This window comes from Mustela nigripes, chromosome 7 (assembly GCF_022355385.1).
Source record: "Mustela nigripes isolate SB6536 chromosome 7, MUSNIG.SB6536, whole genome shotgun sequence".
In the NCBI taxonomy this organism is placed as follows: Eukaryota; Metazoa; Chordata; class Mammalia; order Carnivora; family Mustelidae; genus Mustela; species Mustela nigripes.
The window spans coordinates 85,061,620-85,079,088 of record NC_081563.1 but is presented as its reverse complement, the minus strand read 5'-3'; the positions used below and the strand labels follow the sequence as shown (position 1 = coordinate 85,079,088).

Genomic DNA, 17,469 nt, shown 5'->3' with positions numbered 1-17,469 from the left:
TCCATGATGGGAATTTCGACTCTTTCTCATACTCTTCCATAACCAGGAAACTCACTTCCGAAATTTCTAACGTGGCCAGGCAAATAAATTGAGATTGGTTATGGAAGGGGCAGAGAAACGTGACCATGTGAGAGCAGGACACTCGTAAATTCACTCATTCATTGATAGGACCGTGACTTGATTCAGTTAAGCGTCCGTGCACGCCGGCTCTCAGTGCTGGGGACGCGAAGAGATCTTTTCCTGCAGGGTTCACAGTGCCGAGAGAAGGACAGCGATTCCCGAGGAAGCTGCCAAGTGACGCACGCTTTAATTACAGGGTTGCCTTGACAAACCCCTTCCCCTTGGCTCTGGGGTGGGCCAGGAGGGATTTAAGCCTTCTAAGTGACCCCGATTGCTGGGTGCAGGTGGGGAGGACAGTGCCGCTGGGATGGGTCCATCCAACAAAGACCACTGCTCTGCTGCTTCCTAGCTCTTGACCCCTGATGGAGACCTGCAAATCTCCGCTTCCTCACTCTCCGCACAGAGAGGGCAGTGCCTCCTGTCGCCCGATGTGCTGAGACTTCATTGAGGAGTTTTATGAAAAGAGCTTCATGGGCCCCTGGCTGTTGTGAGCGCTCAGGAGGGTCAGCGCCCTGTAACGGGGAGTGTGGAGCCGGGCTTGGCGAGGCAGCTCCCAGGGCCGGTTTGGGCCCCAATGGGTGAGTTCTCTGCAGGCGGAAGAATCTCCTAGGTTCGGGTTTTGGGAGGAATACTTTGGTTGGAGAGGTTTCCGTACATGAGTTAGGAGACCGAGAGACAGAAGGGTGGAGGGTGCTGAGCTGTGGCCAAAACCCCAGTCTGGAGGAGGCAGAGACAAACTGGACGGGGCGTTGTGAAGGTCCATCTGCAGGGGCACAGGGAAGACACACCTGGAAAGTCAAATAGGAAGGAGGAATGAAGAGAGAGACACGGAGGGGAAAAGGGAGGGAAAAGGAGGGGAAGTGAGACACACATACACACACACACACACACACACACACACACACACACACACACACACAGGTACAGAGAGATATATAGAGAGAAACAGGAAGAGAGACAGAGAGACAAGGAGAGAGGGAGGAAGAGGGGACATGGGGAGACTTTGGTGTTGAGGCTGAGGGCCATGGCACTGACTGAGAATACAGCAGGGAGGATGCTGAGTAGAAAGGGTGTAGGGGGGCGCCACCCCCTCCTCCAGAAGAGGAGCTGCCCCCTAATGGGTGCACAGGTGTGCACAAGGCACTTGGCTTACCCCCAGCTCCCGTCTGCCTGTTCCAGCACTCCCAGATCCCCACGGGCGACCTGTTCTCGGCATTCGCCCAGTGGCACTTGCTCGGGAGCTGTGTGCCCAGATCCCGGCGCTGCTCCCAAGGGTGTGACCGGCAGCCATCTATGGAGCAGAAGATGAACGCTACGGGGCTGGGGGCTGAACTGAGTCAGGAGATGGAGAGCTCAGCCGCAGGTGCCTATTGGCCGTTCTGACGGTGGGTCTGTGTGGGCACAGTGGCTCCTGCGGGCTCCACGCAGCCCCCCCACACACCTGCTTCTTCCCTCCGTGCCCAGGGTTGCAGGTGCTGCCAGACTCACTCCTCATGCTCGCACATGTTCCTCAACACCCGAAGAGCGCCTCCTGTGCGGGGCTCTGTCTCCAGGACCAGCCACCGGGATGCCCCAAACGGATGGGGTGTGTCCGTCAGGAGTGGGGCCTGGTGTTCCCCTCCTCCTCCAACTGTGGCCTGAGGGGTTTGATCTCTTGCTAGAGAAATTCCAGGCAGGCAGCAGGTTGTGCGTGGAGAACGAGGGGCTCGTCCTCCCACTTTGAAGCCACAGCTGCTCTGCCTTCTGGCCGCGCTTCCCTCGGCCTTGGCTTCAGAGGCCCCGGGGAGCTGTTTTCAGGGGAGCAGCTCCAGGCTCTCCCACAAAAAACATGTTCCTGGGGAAAATGCAAAGAGTGTGACCTCAAAGAACAGATAAAGCTATTGCAGTTTCTTCTCCAGGCCGGTGCAGACCCTTCAGGGCTAGGATCTGCTAGTTTCTGTAGTGAGTGGTATGGCTTTAGCAGATGGGTCTCTCTGTACTTTGCCATGAACATTCACGGAGCACTTTGTATGGGGATGGGGCCTGGGTGGTGGCTGTCAACTGCGTCACCTCATCTAAGCCCCATGGTGAAGTCCTGTGAGGGCGGGGAGTACAGGGGTTCCTTGAATAACACGAAATTGAACTGACATGTGGATTGTTTTGGAAATTTTTTTGAGATTTGCAGCAGTTTGAAAAAACTCGCAGACCCAACTGAGTAGCTTAGAAATACCACTCCTCCCTCCCAATTAAGGTAAAGGTATTATTGTGAGAATGCAGTATATAATACTTATAATGCAAAAAATATGTGTTAATCCATTGTTTATGTGATCGGTAAGGCTTCTGTCAGAAGTGGGCTATTAGTAAAGATTTCGGGGAGTCAAAGGTTATGTATGGGTTTTTTCTTTTTTTTTTTAAAGATTTTATTAATTTATTTGACAGACAAAGATCACAAGTAGGCAGAGAGGCAGGCAGAGAGAGAGGAGGAAGCAGGCTTCCCGCTGAGCAGAGAGCCCGATTCGGAGCTGGATCCCAGGACCCTGGGATCATGACTTGAGCCGAAGGCAGAGGCTTTAACCCACTGAGCCACACAGATGCCCCTATGCATGGGTTTTCCACAGCAGGAGGGGGTGTTTGTTCCCCTAACCCCCACATGGTTCAAAGGTCAGCTGGGTTTGAGAGTCTCTGTGGTCTAGGCAGGGGCACCAGAGTTCAGAAAGGTTAAATAACTGGTTCCTGGTCACACAGCTAGTCATGGCTGGAGATTTTATTTTTGAGAAAGAGAGAAAGAGGAGGAGAGAGAGAGCAAGCATGAGTGCTCGTGAGCAAGGGTGGAGGAGAGGGGCAGAGGGGGAAGGAGAGAGAGGATCTTCAGCAGGCTCCACACCCAGTGCAGAGCCCAACATGGGGCTCCATCTCATGACCCTGAAGTCATGACCTGAGCCGAAATCAAGAGTCGGATGCTCAACCGACTGAACCACCCGGGCGTCCCTGGAGATGGTTTTTGAACCCCGATCTTTGGATTCCGAGAGCAGAATTCATTATATTATAGTCTATTGCCTCTTCCAGAGTTCTTCATTTTCAATGATTTTATTTTCCGCCCTTTTTGGGCACTTCAGCGAGTTTGGAAGTAGCTCAAGGAAGAGGCACTGGGTGGAGGGCGAGACTAGTGCTAAGTTCATGGGCTATTTGTAAATCAAATGAGCCCTCTTCTTGCAGCCTAGTGGAACACTTCACACACCTGGAATATCTTTCCTCTAAAGCACGGACGAGCAGCATGCAGTCCTCAAGCTCTAGCAAGACAACCTTTCATCTAATAAATGCAGGTACAAATGCCTTAGTTCCGGCTGTGGAGCCCTTCAAATGCACACTCATGCCTTCTGGGGTGAGCTGGCCCTCCAGCTGTGGCTGGCCCTGGGAGCCTGGGGCTCAGGATGAGCTCTAGACAGATGCTCACCCGAGAGCTGTGACATCTGAGTTCATGCGCGTGTAGCTAGCTGGTGTCCCAGGAATGAGTCGGAGAGACACAGACTTTTCTCCTATCCACACACATCTTCAAGGAAGGGTCTGGCAAGACGTTCCCATTTCATTCTTCGAGAAGTAGTTCCTGGAGCAGGGCATCCCACCTAGAAATCACGTTGCCAGTCCTCCTTCCCTGTGTGACTGTCATACTTTTTGGGTTGCCCCTAAATCCTCAGCCAAATCATAGGTCCCCTCTGCCTCCACTTCTCCAGCGACCAGAAGTCAGCCGTGGATCTCTTTGGTGTTCCTGCCTTGGGGTTGGACTTTCATGCTTGCTTATCCCTCCTTTGTTTTTCCCTTAGTATTTATGGAGGGAGAGATCATTCTTCTCTAAAGTTCCCCCGTCTGCCCTCCCTCTTCACCAGTTCTTAGTGCACAAAAATGTGTTTAAAACACGGACAGTTTCAGATTCTGGATTTCATGCTGCTCTTGGCCAATGTTCCCCTCCCCTGGCCTGCCATCCCAACAAGTCCTTCATGAAGAGGGCAATAGTAAAGGAGTGTTTGAAGCTTGGGCATATTTGTAGATGCTGAAAAGTATTCTATACATGTACATTTATATATGGAATTCATAAACATACATATAAGTCTTCCCCCTGAATTATATTTCATGCTTAAAAAAAGAGTACAAAGAGCCTCCCGTGCAGAAAAGTCACTTCAAAGAGCCACCAGCTCTTGAGGAAGTTGGTAGGCTATGTGTGGATTCTAGAAACCAAGGCCGGCCTCTGTCCATGGGTTAGGAGGTATTGGGAGGGCTGCTCCCTCCACCCAGCGTGAAGGTGTGTCTCGTGCCTCTTGCCAGTGGGAGAAGCTTCTTTTTCATCTCAGGGTTCTGGGTTTCATGGGACTGGAAGGTCCTAGTGGTGGGGACCATGATGGTCAGTAGGAAGCCACCAACCCAGAGCAGCTTTTTCCTTGGTTCCATTCCTAGGAGGGCAGCAATAGGCTTCTTCACCCTCCCCTATCCGTATCTCTTCCAGATACAATCTTAGCTCTAACATTATATCCTGAAAAATAGTGTTAGAGAACAAAACCCAGCCACTTTCTACCATGTCTGACCACTTCAGGTTAATGATCCGGGCTTGAGAGCATCAAGTGAAATTCACAGGAAAGTCACAGACGATGAGAGAGAGTCAGATCTTGTGTGTGTGTGTGTGTGTGGTGCTCAGTTCACTAAGAGGTAACTGGGAAGGAATCTGAAAAGTGTTCAAAAGGGGAGTTGGTGGTAACGTTTGCTTGTGAGGTCCAGGTTGCCAGATTGGCCTTGTCTGGAGTTAGATTTTGAGAGGCTGTTGTACTGGAATTTGCCACGTGAGCCAGAACCCATTTGCTGGGTTTCTCCCTCAAGAACTGCTACTGAGAGAGGTGAACCACGATTTGGTCAGGTGAAACTCATTGACGGGGTTAGGGTGAACAACACTCAGGGTCTTTGGCCCTCTGTGGGACAGACACTGAGTCTATGGTTAACTGAGGGGTGTGGGGGGGTCATTGCTCAAATGGACGCTGTGGTCTTTTTTTAGTAAGAGCATGGGAACTGGCATGACATTGGGGAAGATGTGTGGGATGAGGGGACTTGGAGGATTGGCTCATTGCTTTCCTCTTAAGCTGACGCCTTAGAGGCGCCTGATGGCAAGCCCAAGCCCACCCACAGAGATGAGAACCTACAGAAATGGTAAAGCCCTCCAGGGAAGGATGGTCTTTGGCAAACTCTGCTAATGTCCTAACAATCCACATTGTCAGGACCTCCTTTCTTCCTATTGAACTTAAATTCTTCTCCCTCCGGTTCAAGCCACTAGCTTCTCACTCCCTACTAAATGGGGATGAAGAACAGCTGGTTACAATCTTCTGTGCATAAATCCACAGTTCTTTGAGAAATGAACTCACACACACACAAAGCTCAGAGTTCTACCTTTAGGATTGTTTTTTCCCCTCTGGAAAATATTCTCCAGATTAAATAGAAATTAATTTTCAATTTCTCAAAAATCTTATTTCCTAGCCGATAGCATTTCCATATGGATATCTTACAGGAAAATAGTAGACCCTTAAGTTCTGGAGGTTTAGAAGTCTTGCCAATACTGCTTTTGAAAATATGAACTAAAAGTCTTCCTATGGAAAGACTTGTCATAAATAATAAGTTCTTGGAATGAAAGTGTCCACGAACTCAAGGGTTTGTGTGATGTTGTCTCCCTGAATCTTACGGCATCAGGAACTAGGGTTTTAAATTTGGAAAAATGTATGCGCTGTAAGCGGCTTGTACTGTGGAAGAGGATAAGCTTCAGGGCTTGGCTCTGCTCTATTTTTATTTCCATTATGGGTTACTTTTGTGTGTTTTGATGAGATTCTACTGATAGAGGAACCAGGACAGTCCAGGTCAACATTTGGCTTCTGGTTGGACCATGCTAGAAGCAATGGGTGTGGGGTGGGTGGGGGTGAAGAGTGGGGAGCGCCCACAGCAGTGGGCAGCAACACCTTGGTGCCTCTTCTTGGCTGCCCTCCTTCCTTTCTGCTCCCGACACTGCCCTTCACCAGGGCAGCCACCAGCAAAACCCAGAAACCTGGAAGACACTTGGAGAGGTCACCAAGGTGGGTGCAAATTTCTTGGTGGGGGGAGTGGATTGTTTCTGATTTTGCTGCAAAGGCCAGAAGGTAAGAATGATAAAGAGAAGGGGAGAAGAAAGGGGGACCACAGTGGAGGGAAGAGGGAGGAGCAGAGGGGGCGGAAAGGCGCCAAGGGAAGGGGAGCGAGAGGCAGGGAAACAGCTGTCAGTTTCTGGGAAGAGAAGCTGAAAGTTACAGTGATGTCTCAAGGCGCAGCAGCCCCAGGGCTGCTAAAAACTCCGTCATTGGATTCAGCCCCTAAGCCAGCTGGCACCCCCCACGCCCTCCACCACCTTGCTCTCCTAGGCACTGGGAGTAGTAGCAGAGTCACACAGGGAAACTCCACTTAACACCGTGTCCTTAACGATTTCCCTGTTCCCTCTGTCCCATCCGGACAGAACTCGTTCAGGACCTCCCCAGCCTTCCCTCCATCTGGCTCCATTCCATTTCTGGCCCCCTGTTCTCGAGCCCCAGCAGCCCTCCCCGGCTCACAGCAGCGCCCCAAACGTTCATTCTCTGGCTTCTAGCCCGCATCTGCCTCACCAGCTGCCTCTCTTGCCAACCGACCTTGAACCGGGTGCCTCTGCCACCCAGAGGTTTTGGTGACTCCCCCGGGCCACCCAAGCTTTTCCTCACAGTGTTGCACAGGTTGTGCCCTCCATCTGGAATAAGAAAACCGGGGAGCTCATGGGAGCACTGGCAGGGGCTAGACTGTCACCCTTTGAAGGAGGCACCAGGATCACCTCCATTGTTCCAGAGGAGTAAACCGAAGCTTCTAGAGGTTCGCATCTGGCCTCTGGGAAAACCTATTAGATAAGGAAAGAGTGAGGGGAAAAAAGAGCTAGCACACATTGAACACCTACTGTGTACCAGGGCTATGTCAGCCCTGGATGTATGCTCCCGATGCAAGATGCCACGACTTGAATGCCAAGCTGTCCCATTTTTCCAGAATAGAGATTTTTGATCCGTGTTTAGTTAGAGGAGAGACACGCAGACTTTGTTAGTTTGTTTTTTATCTGGTGTGATAAGGTAAGGAGTTTCTCTGTCTGCCTCTTTTCTCATTGTCAGTCCTTTTGGTTCCTTGGCTTGCAGCTGTTGTCTGTCTTTGAGGCTCACGAACTGTTTGCAGGAAGAGCTCTAGAGAATTTGGGAAGAAGGGGGGTGGGGAGGAGAGAGGTGCGTGGGTTTTCAAGAAGCCGGAAGACACAGGGAAAATAAAGGTGCTCTCGAGTGTGTCGCCTGCAGCCTTGTCAGGGAACGTTTCTGTACATGGTTCTTCTTCCCTCCCTCATGCCGAGCTGGCTCTTCATCATTTTTTAACATCTCTTTGGGGACAGGGACATGAAAGTGAACAGCAGGTCAAAGTCAGGAATTCAGGGTTCTGGGGTGGTCTGGTCTGATAGGCTCCCTTCGTCTGTGGCTATGCCCTTCGTGGGGGCTGTGGCTATGCCCTTCGTGGGGGCCGGTGAGGCCGGTTCACGATTCTGGTCACATCACCCGCCCCTGGGTGACAGCATCACACCTCTATCCGTCCATTTACATTTCAAACCAGCACCCGCCTGCTCTTGATTAATTATTCAGTAACGCTGGTCACTTGTGAGCTTTTCTGAGCTCCTATTTCACGTAAAAGGTCCACTCCTTTTTTAGCCAAATCTTCTTTCCCTGATCCTTGTGTAGTTTTTGAAATGAAATGGTACGCATTCCTTTTGAGCCCTCAGCACTCACGGATTGGCTCCTCTTCTTGGCAGCGGTACACCTGGATATTGGATTAGCGGGGCAGCGGGGGCGGCGAGGGGAATCGCCCGTCATCATCCCCTTCTCTGCCTACCTCTGACCTTGGCCAATTCCCCCTCACGGAGCTCCATTTTTTAATAAGTGAATAAAGGGGTTTGGAATGCTGAGGTTCAAGGTCTTTCTGCTCTCTCTTTAATTATTGAGGGCATCTAGGAGAAGTCACAGAGGGACATGGGCTTTAGAATTCAATGGAATTTGGGGTGTCTCCACTGGCTCTGGCACCTATTTGCTTATTTCTGTGAGACTTTGGATAAGTTAGGTCATCCATCTGCATCTTACTTTCTTTCTGTATATTTCCACCCTACAATGGGGGTGGAAATATACAGGTAGCAGGGTGGGGGTGGGGTTGAACAGGGAGGCATGAAGCGACACCGGCCACAGGTAAAGAGCGTGGACCATGGGAAGATGGCGTACTAAAGATTTAACATTGACCTTCGCAAGCAATGCAAATAAAACAGTTGACACAGAAGCAACCTTCAAGAACAGTTAGGAGGTTTCTTGTGGGGTTACATTTACCCCAGGCAAAATTCTCACTGGTACCCACGTGGGGGAGTGGGAGTGCCACGTGACCAAACCACCTCAGTTCTCAGTGTTTGAAACCTGAGGTTTGTCCTCCAGACTTTTAAATTCTGGCTCTAACACTTATTAGTTGTGTGCCGTTGGAAAAATTTTATTTTCCCTGGCCTTAGTGTCATCATGTTCAGAATGGTTCTGATTCAACCCAGCTCAGAGGGGGTTATTGTGAAAAAATTAAATGCAAAAGGTGGAAACACCTGGTAGATAGTAGGCCTGCAGCTGATGACTTCGCTTTCTTAATGTCATGATAAATTAAGGTCTGCTCATAAATGAGTTCTGGTCAGTTCTCAAGACAGAGAAGGAAAGTCCAGATTTTTCTGTTTTGTCACCAAAAGTATTATTAGGTTTTCAAGGAAACAGAGTGCATCCTTTATCACATAATAAAACTGAATCTACTGGTTTTCTGGCCAGGAAAGAAAAAAAAAAAATAAATACAACTGACATCAATTCTCTGTGCGTCTTGCGTCTCCTCTCCCCGGTTTACAGTTTTCAGAATCCAAACGTCCATCTGTCTCGGAGACCTTTCTAGTCTCTAGAAAAGAAAACACTGTCTAGATATAGTCGTGCTGTTTCATGCGGCTGCCTCGGAGCCCCCTTGCATGCTTCCCTTCTGCTGACAAGTGCACGAAGCCAGGATGCTGACTTATGGCTCCCTCTGCCCCCGTGGGTTAACCCCCATCACAGGCCACTCTGTGTGTTAATTTCATCACAGCCTCCCCCTGGCATTTTTGTGGTGAGAACACAACAGAGGACACGCATCTCGGTGTGCGTTGCTTATTGCCACCCATGTGGAAAGAGCAGCTAGAACATTGTGGACACCCAGGCCCTTCTTTCCACGGTGTTTATACAGTCTCAAATCAATCAGAGAGCTCCTGATCTATTAAGCCCATTAACGCACAGCACACAGTATTACCTGATGGAGAGGCCTGTGCTTGAGAACATTAAAATCTTGACTTAGTTTTCCAGTCCAGGCCCCCCTTGGCACATTAGATCTGAGCCACACACCTCGGATTTCAGTTCAAATGTCCTCTTACTCTGTAAGAGGCAGAGAGAGAGAGAGAGAGAGAGAGAGAGAGAGTGAGCAGGCTCCTGGGCTTTGGGCAATACTTGGCAATTAGTGCACAGATGTAGTAAAAGAACAACAAAAATGCATTTATTTCCCATCTCTAATGAAAAAGTGATCAAACTGGGGAAGTAAGACAGATTCTATTTAATTCTCAAGTAATTTCTGGGCTCACGCAGCGGTTGGTGCGTCAGGCCCTGGATCTCTGTCCTGTGAAAGGTTGAGAGGCTGCCTGCTGGGGCCTCCCATCCTGCTGGGGAGAGACTCAAGCCCCAGCGGACAGGTCAGCTGGGACCTGGGTGGGAGGAAGGCAGAGTGGAGGGTGGAGCCTGGGGAAGCCTTCCTCGGGCTTCCTCCCTCCATGTACACGTGGCAGTCCCCAGAGCCCACCCTCCAGGGTTCCCAGCTCCCCTCCGCCTACTGCCCACACTCCTCACCTGGTCTCAGGTGCAGCCCGAATGTCCTTATTCCATGGCAGGTGCTTCAGTCACAGAAGTGCGTTTGGCAACCCTCAGGACCTTATTTCTTCCATTCGAGACACCAAGAGAAGAACTACCCCTGCCTACTTCACAGCATGTGTTAAGAAGAGGCAATGGAATCCTACCGGAGGTTACTAAGAGGCTGAAAGAGTGTAAATACACAGGTGTTAAACAGAAATCCCTGCCGACTGAATAATAGATGGGTTGGAACCCCATGGCCAAACTCAGCAGCAGCCGGCCCGTGGTTGTCCCTGGGGGCAGGGTGGCGACCTGGCCTTGTGGAGTCCCTTCCAGCAGTTGGGGAGGATACTAGTAGGCAGAACGGCCAGGACGCCGAGTGTCGCCTAGCTGGAGCTGCATCCCCCTCCCACAATCCCCAACTGACCCTGGTTGGTTGGTAGCACGAGCCACTGCACCAGCAGCAGATATCCCTAAGACGCGGCGTCTGGTGAGGGAGGAGGCGGCGGAATGTGCAGGCTGGGCGCTGTCCACCTGCCGTTAGCAGTGACTCAGAAGGAAGACCGTTTTACACTGGGTGAGTCCGAGACAATGCTGAGTTCGTGGATGGGCTAACTCTTCTGCAAGGAGGGAGGCCGGAAGCCTTTTGTGAAGATGAATCAGTTTTCCTATACTTTCCCGTGGCTGCCCAGGGCGCCCCTTGGGTCAGCGCTGGGAAAACATGGCAAAACTCTGAAGCTTTGCCGTGGTTCCCATTGTTTTGTTTGGTTTTAAATTAAGTCCGTGACAATGGTTACGATATCCAGGCACGACGGACAATAGTCAGACTGACATTCCATCTTCATTTTGAAGAGCATTTAAGTGGGAGTCAGAGGATCACACTGTTAAAATAAGATTAATGACAGAATAAATGCTAACCTCCCCGATGTTGGGAAGAAATATAATGAACAGCCAAGGCTGGTTACATGGAAATGTCATCAGTGGCCACACAGGTAGAGAAAGTTACTACCACGGAGGACAAAGTTGGGCTGTGCAGAAAATGGGGTCCAGGGGTTAACTGTAGCCTCAGCAAGATAAAGCTGATTTTTCTTTTGCATGGAAGTCTGGGCATAGATGGTCAAGGCTGTGGGCGTCTTGCCGTCCACTGCTTCGTGGCTCTTCCTGGGGGTGACCGTGGCTTTGACTGGCACACCACCCTCTACCCTCCATCTCTTGCTGCTTCTTTCTCGTGCTTGCCCTTGAGCCTCTATTCTCAAGGACATCTCTCAGTCCAAGGGTGCAGAGGTAACATACCTGCACTCCTGCTGGCAAGAAAGAGGGCTGGGGAGGCTCTGGCAAAGGGTAGATGCCTGCTGTTACCTGTAGAAGGTTCCCAGAAGCTCCTACATGGCACCCTCGTCTACACCCTGCCTGCCCAGGCCACAGCCACGTGGCCACACGTGGCTAGCTCTGTCCTACAATCAGTGCTTTGCCAAGACCAAGTTCTACAGAAGAAGTGGAGAACAGAGAGTGGGGCAGCCCTGGTGGTCTCTACCCATCATGTAATTTCAGCGCTTCTGGAAGGTGCCTTTTGCCTTCCCTTCCACGTAGCTGATGCCGAAGGTTTCTCAATTGTATGGAGTCTTTCCTTAAGACAAAGTGGACTTTCTTATGCTGTGATCTTCTCCAGGCCACTTGTAGGGTTCCCGGTACTCATTCTTTCCCCCAGTAACTCCCAGCCCAGCTGAGCTGGTATCATGGTAATACCATGTCTTCCCAGTGTCCATTTTAGGAGAGGCATAGATATTTTTGCGGCTGACACTTAAAACACACTAGATCTTATACTCACAGTTTAGATTTTTTTTTGTTTGTTTCTTTGTTTTTTTCTCATTTAGCCCCCAGCAAAGCCCCAGGAGTTGAGTGCTCTTAAGAGAGACGCAGACTTAAAGCCAGAACCCTCACTAACCCTGGTGCTCACCATCACAACCACATGGCCTCTCCTTTATCCCATCTGATCTCCAGGTAAGGGCAGGCCCTATGCTGATTCCAGAGAAAGAGGCACATTTCTCTGGGTCCTGGTTCCGAGTCTGAGAGGATGAGGAGTAGAGGTGGGGTGGGCAAAACCATACTAAAGATCCAAAGGAATGTAAGGCTGTTTGGTAAGTTCCCTAAGAGGTGAACGCAGGTGTACTTTCCTGTAGGTTTCAGGAGATGTAATGTTAAGGCACTAGAAGGGACACTAAAAAAAGAGACAATCGCTTTACTCCAGCTGCATCTCCTTCCCTCTGGTATACCTGGAGCCCTTCACCGGGCCCCCGTTTCAGCACAGTGAAGGTCATGTCCCCATGGGAGCCAGCTGTCAGCAGGACTCCTGCCCCCGGGGATATGGTCCGACTTGACTGGAATCCTTATTCTTCGCTTATTTCTTAGCACTTATTTCCTCAAACTTCTTTTTTGCTTTAGTGCCCGGATGCTACTTTTTCTACGTTAGTGTTTTTCATCAAAAGTCACTCCTACCCATACAGTTTCTGAGTTTAGCAGATTTATCAGAGGCTAGAAGGATTTTCAGGGAGATCTCATTCTGGGGTGAGGTCTCTGGCACAGCTGCCCTGCCTTTTCCCTCCCGCCTCTGGAATAACTTCAGCATGATTCCCCTGCATTTGTGAATTTATATCCAACCACCAGTTAAGATTCCTCAGAAAAATGGATTCCTTCGGCTATAAGAGATGCTAGAGAATGAAAGGGTCCTTCCCTTGTTGCCCTTGATGTTTTGGTGGCTAGACGGATACAGCCGGAATCTGTCTGTATCTTCAGGTAAGGAAGAGATAACATGATGCTCCCTGATGCTGGCAATGAAGGAGTCTTGGCTTGTCATGTGGGCTTGAAGGCAGGGCCTCGGGATCATGGTGAGTTTATTGTTCCTGAAGCAGTGGGACTTGCTGTAGTATTCAGAGGTGGAGATCACTAACAATTTTGAAGGTGGTTGCCATGAAGGCATCTGTATGAGTTTGGTCATTGATGGAAGTGATGGAGATGCCTAGAGCTTTCCATATCTGGTCTCCCTTCATTCCTAAGCACATGGGAAGGCTCAAGCTGCTCTGAAACTTGTTAGACTAGATCTTCCCAATAGGCTTTGAGTGAAGAGATGTGTCATTTTTGGTCTGAGGCAGTTGAGAGTTTTCCATAGTCTTTCCCATGAGCCATGTGTCGAAATAGTAGTGGAGAAAGATAAGAGGAGCCTAGATCCCCGAGAGGGTGGGTGGACAGGAGCCCAGCTGACCTGCTTTGGACTTTTCATGCACAAGACAGAAACTTCGCTCAGGGGATGGGTATTGAAAGAAACACCAACAGACAGAAGATCTCCTGCTATTTTGACCTTTGTTACCAGAGCATGGACTAGTTTGTCCTGAATACAGATAATATAGAATTTATATAGACTGTGCTCAGCTCTATATAAATTCCTCAGAATGTTCCTGGATGTCTAACAGATTCTAAGGTTTGGATAGTCAGGGGGATGTTTTGGGATGAGAAGAAAGGAAGGATTTTCTGCATCCTTTATTATTATTATTATTATTTTTTTCTCTCCTTAAGTGGCCATCATCTCAAAGACACTGGGGGATAAGGTGGCAAGTACTGAACAGAAACACTAATAATTGAAGAGAAGCACTGGATAGGACGGTTCCTGAAAGCCCCCTCAAGCCTCGGCTTCCCTAATTGATAAGCTGTTCTGGAACAATTCTGCTTGACATGGTGCCCCGGCAGGTTAGTAAAAAGGAGAATGTTGTGTTGAATCCATGTGTTGGCATCCCACCTTTCACAGCAGCTGAGAATCCAGGCTCTGTTTCCATGAGTAATCACCAAACATAGCAATTATACATATCACAGGAGATGAGAAAACCCCAGGAGGATACTCTGTGTCCATTCCATTCAAGTCTGAAATCCATTGCGGATATTGGCGAAGTGGCTCCAGCAGGGAGGTGGGAGAGGGGACGGCAACCCCAGAGGTGACTGAGGTAGCAGACAATTCGCACATTCCGCTCTTGGAAGCTCAAAGGGTGCTGAATACTATGCCTAATACGACACAAAGTGAATATTTACTTATGCAATGGTGACTCTCAGTTCAGAATGAACGTGTTCATTAGGCGTAGAGATTGTTTGAAAACGCTTTCTGCTGTGCAGAAGTAGCGTGTGAATCCTTGTCCATATCATCTCCAGCGCAGAGAAAGGCTCCACCTACATATGGGGTGCGTGCCTCCCTGTGATGAGTCAAGTTTAATTCTCTGCCCTATATTCTCTGAAGCTCTTCCCGGGAATAGGGACACTCCAGCCACACAGTTGCAGCTGGTGACATCTGCAATCCTTCCTTCTAAGGATGAGGCCAAAGTGTTGGCAAGAAGGCATGTGAGCAATTCTACTCATGTGTATTATCTGTGCAGCTTCTAGAAAAGTCCTGATAGAAGGAGGCACTGAACTAATATGGGAATCTAAGAGAATATACTTCATTAAAGAGGAAACCTCCTTCTAACTCCCAAACAGAGCTAGAGGTTCTGTCTAACAAAACACTTCCCTTCTAATCTGACTTCTGGAGTTCCACCTTGGAATATGGAAAAGTGTCTCTAGAGTTAAGTACCTCTCAGAGAAAGAAAGATTTTTCTTGACTCCTTCGACAAGGAGCTTCTGGCACTGTCCCTGTGTTCAGTGACCCTGTCTCAGCTGGCGAATTCTCAAGTTCTCCAGGTGGGTGGGCTGCCAATGTTCACTTGAGAAAGTGAAAGGCTATTGAGAAAGGAGAGACTGAGCTAGCTTTCTACTTTCTTCTTTCCAGGATGCTCTCCAGGAAGATTCCTGTGAGCCTGACTCAGAAGAGCAGCAGTCTGTCTGTGAACCTGGCGAAGAATTTGATCTCGAGAATTTGATCTTCCTTCCGCAAGAGCTTGTGATGGCCACGTTTTCCTCTTCTCTGACTTCTTATCAGCTTTTCAAATGGTGGATTTAGAAAAACTAGAGTTATTCTAGCATTGATTATGTGATCTCAGATTCTTACAAGTAGTTTTCCTCCAGATGAATATTGGGAAGAGTTTGGTAGCAAGCTATATGGTGAGGCAGGAGACTGGAATGAAAGTCCAAAGGTGTTGTAAACTGGGGCAGGTTGCTTCATCTCTTTGACACTTTGTTTCATCAGCTCTAGATTAGAATGTGGATTAAAATGTTTCTAACTACTAAAGTCTATAAATCCTGAAAGCTGTGCTCCAGAGGAGAAAACACACACGTATATGTATATTTATTCACTCTTTTGCCATGCTTTTGTAGACTGGTTCCAGAGAGTTCTGAATTCACTTAGTAATAACATTATCTTAATTTGGTATTGAAGACACAGTTCCAATAACTTAACCCGTAAGACTTGTACACTGGCTGACTTCCATCCTTTCCCTAATAAAGTAGATTAATTAATCCAGGCAATTACTGTCAAGCAAAGGAGCAAGGTTGGACATTCTCTGAGAAATTTGGTGGTTGTACATCTGATATGGTTAATTTGCAAGACCTTGGATGGAACATTTTAATTAATTATTTCAGTTATTATTATATTTAGATAGTGCTGGATGGGTAGAAATCTATTAAAATGATAAAGTTTGGGTCAATTTACCAACGAAAAGGATGAACATCCTTCTGCCTTTTCTTTTTTCTCTCTAGAACCATAGTGATTAGAGAAATTATATCACGATATTGGGCAAGTAAATTAGTCAATCCCAGCCCAAAAGTAGTTTATGAGCAAACCATTAGAACCCTTTCCCAGTCAAATGGAGGTCTATTGAGAAGCAGTATGTAAATATAGCAAAGCTTATGAAATGAAATTGACAGGATAGAAAATTTTCATAGACACAACCCGCCAACAAGGACTTTTCTTACACATGTCTCCATTACCTTGATAAGATTGGGAGGTGGCCAGTGGCTCTATAAATTTAAAGCAAAAAGTGGCAATTAGGTCCTCAGGGTACATCCTTCTCCCTCTTTTATTCACTTCAGGTTCATTGTTTTGGATTTTTCAATTATATTTTTATGTTTCTGGTCCTTGGAGGAGGCTGAATATGACATTTTGACAGTGGAATCTGAAAGAGCTACAATTCTAGATTCTGTAAATACTTCTTGATCATTAAAAAATGTCTTAGTTTTAACTTTGATTACTGTCTCATTGGTCAAGCCCTTTGGATTACATATACATTTTATTGAAATGTCAATCCCCCAGATTCACGGTATAGAAATCTGCTTTTCAGAGGTTCAAACAGTGGGTGGTTTAGTTCATATCCTTTACCCCAAAATGAAAATTCTGGGATTCTCATCAGCCTTCTCCCAAAGCAGACCTTTAAAGCTTCCCCAACACATGTAAAAACCAAACTTTATGGGGATCCAAGGCCAGCCAGGAAATTTTAACAAAGACTAAATTTTAGAACAGCGAATCTTCAGTTGTGCAAAGGACATTGCTAAACTTCTGGGTTGGAAGGTATCCTGATCTACCTAATTCTATTTATGAAACTGCATATGTGCTTTGAAACTCCATTTAGATCCAACTCTTTCAGCTAGAGATGGAAACCATATGTGTGTCTAAGGCCCATATGTTAGGGCTTGGAGAGTCTTAGATTTTGTTTTGATTTCCAACGCAGCATCATTTTCAGATTTGGAGACATCTGGGTATGTCCTTGACCCTCTGTGTCATGAGGCGATATTTTTGTTATCCATTCTTCTTCTTCTTAGATGATTCCCATTTCCATATGCTTAGGAAGGTGTTGCGGCCTTTGGCTCTCAAAAGATCGCTTTAAGGGGAACAGAGAATCGAAGTAAGTATGTGGAAAATCAAGTTCACAGTCTTATACCTGGGTGAAATAGTATTTTGTTTATTGTTTACGTGAATTCATTAGGGCTTCTTTTCTCCTTCACACACTGTTTCTTTCCTCTACCGCGGACCTCCATTTCTGCTGCACACATGCCCAAGGATTGTGGACACACGCCAGTGTGAGGATGGCTGGCTGACCTCCAAATCTATTTCCCCATTCTTTCGAGGTGATAGTCTGGTTGTAGCCAGACATGTAGCCTCTCAAGGACTATCTTCCAAACCTTACTGACAGGTGTGTGTTGAAGATCTTATTGATGAAATGTGAGCAGTAGGGATAGGAGACATTTCAAGCCCTACGTCCTAACACACAGCCTTTCCCTTTGGTTGGTACTAAGACACAGAAGAGTCTAAAACCAGCTTCAAATGCAGATGATGGCAGTATCCTGGGGGATGATGGACAAAAACAACGGGAAGAACTGAACTCTTCTAATTTCCGCAAGGAGCAGAACCACCTGCTGACTGCTCCCCCCTCCCCCCAACTACTGGACTGGCAGGAAAAAAGCTTCTTTGTCCTTA

The 17,469-nt window shown here is 48.1% G+C and overlaps 1 long non-coding RNA gene across 3 annotated transcripts in view; it reads left to right on the top strand.

Moving 5' to 3' along the window:
* LOC132022611 (uncharacterized) overlaps window positions 1-16,237 on the top strand; it is a 109,444-nt gene extending 93,207 nt beyond the window's left edge. Inside the window, exons 7-10 of one of the 3 annotated variants that reach the window (XR_009405644.1) lie at window positions 11,960-12,086; window positions 12,879-12,970; window positions 13,656-13,826; window positions 14,890-16,237. This is a non-coding gene — a long non-coding RNA (uncharacterized LOC132022611). The remainder of the gene's footprint in view (window positions 1-11,959; window positions 12,087-12,878; window positions 12,971-13,655; window positions 13,827-14,889) is intronic. The other 2 variants (XR_009405645.1, XR_009405646.1) reach the window with 2 other exon arrangements.
* Window positions 16,238-17,469: the final 1,232 nt, after the last annotated feature.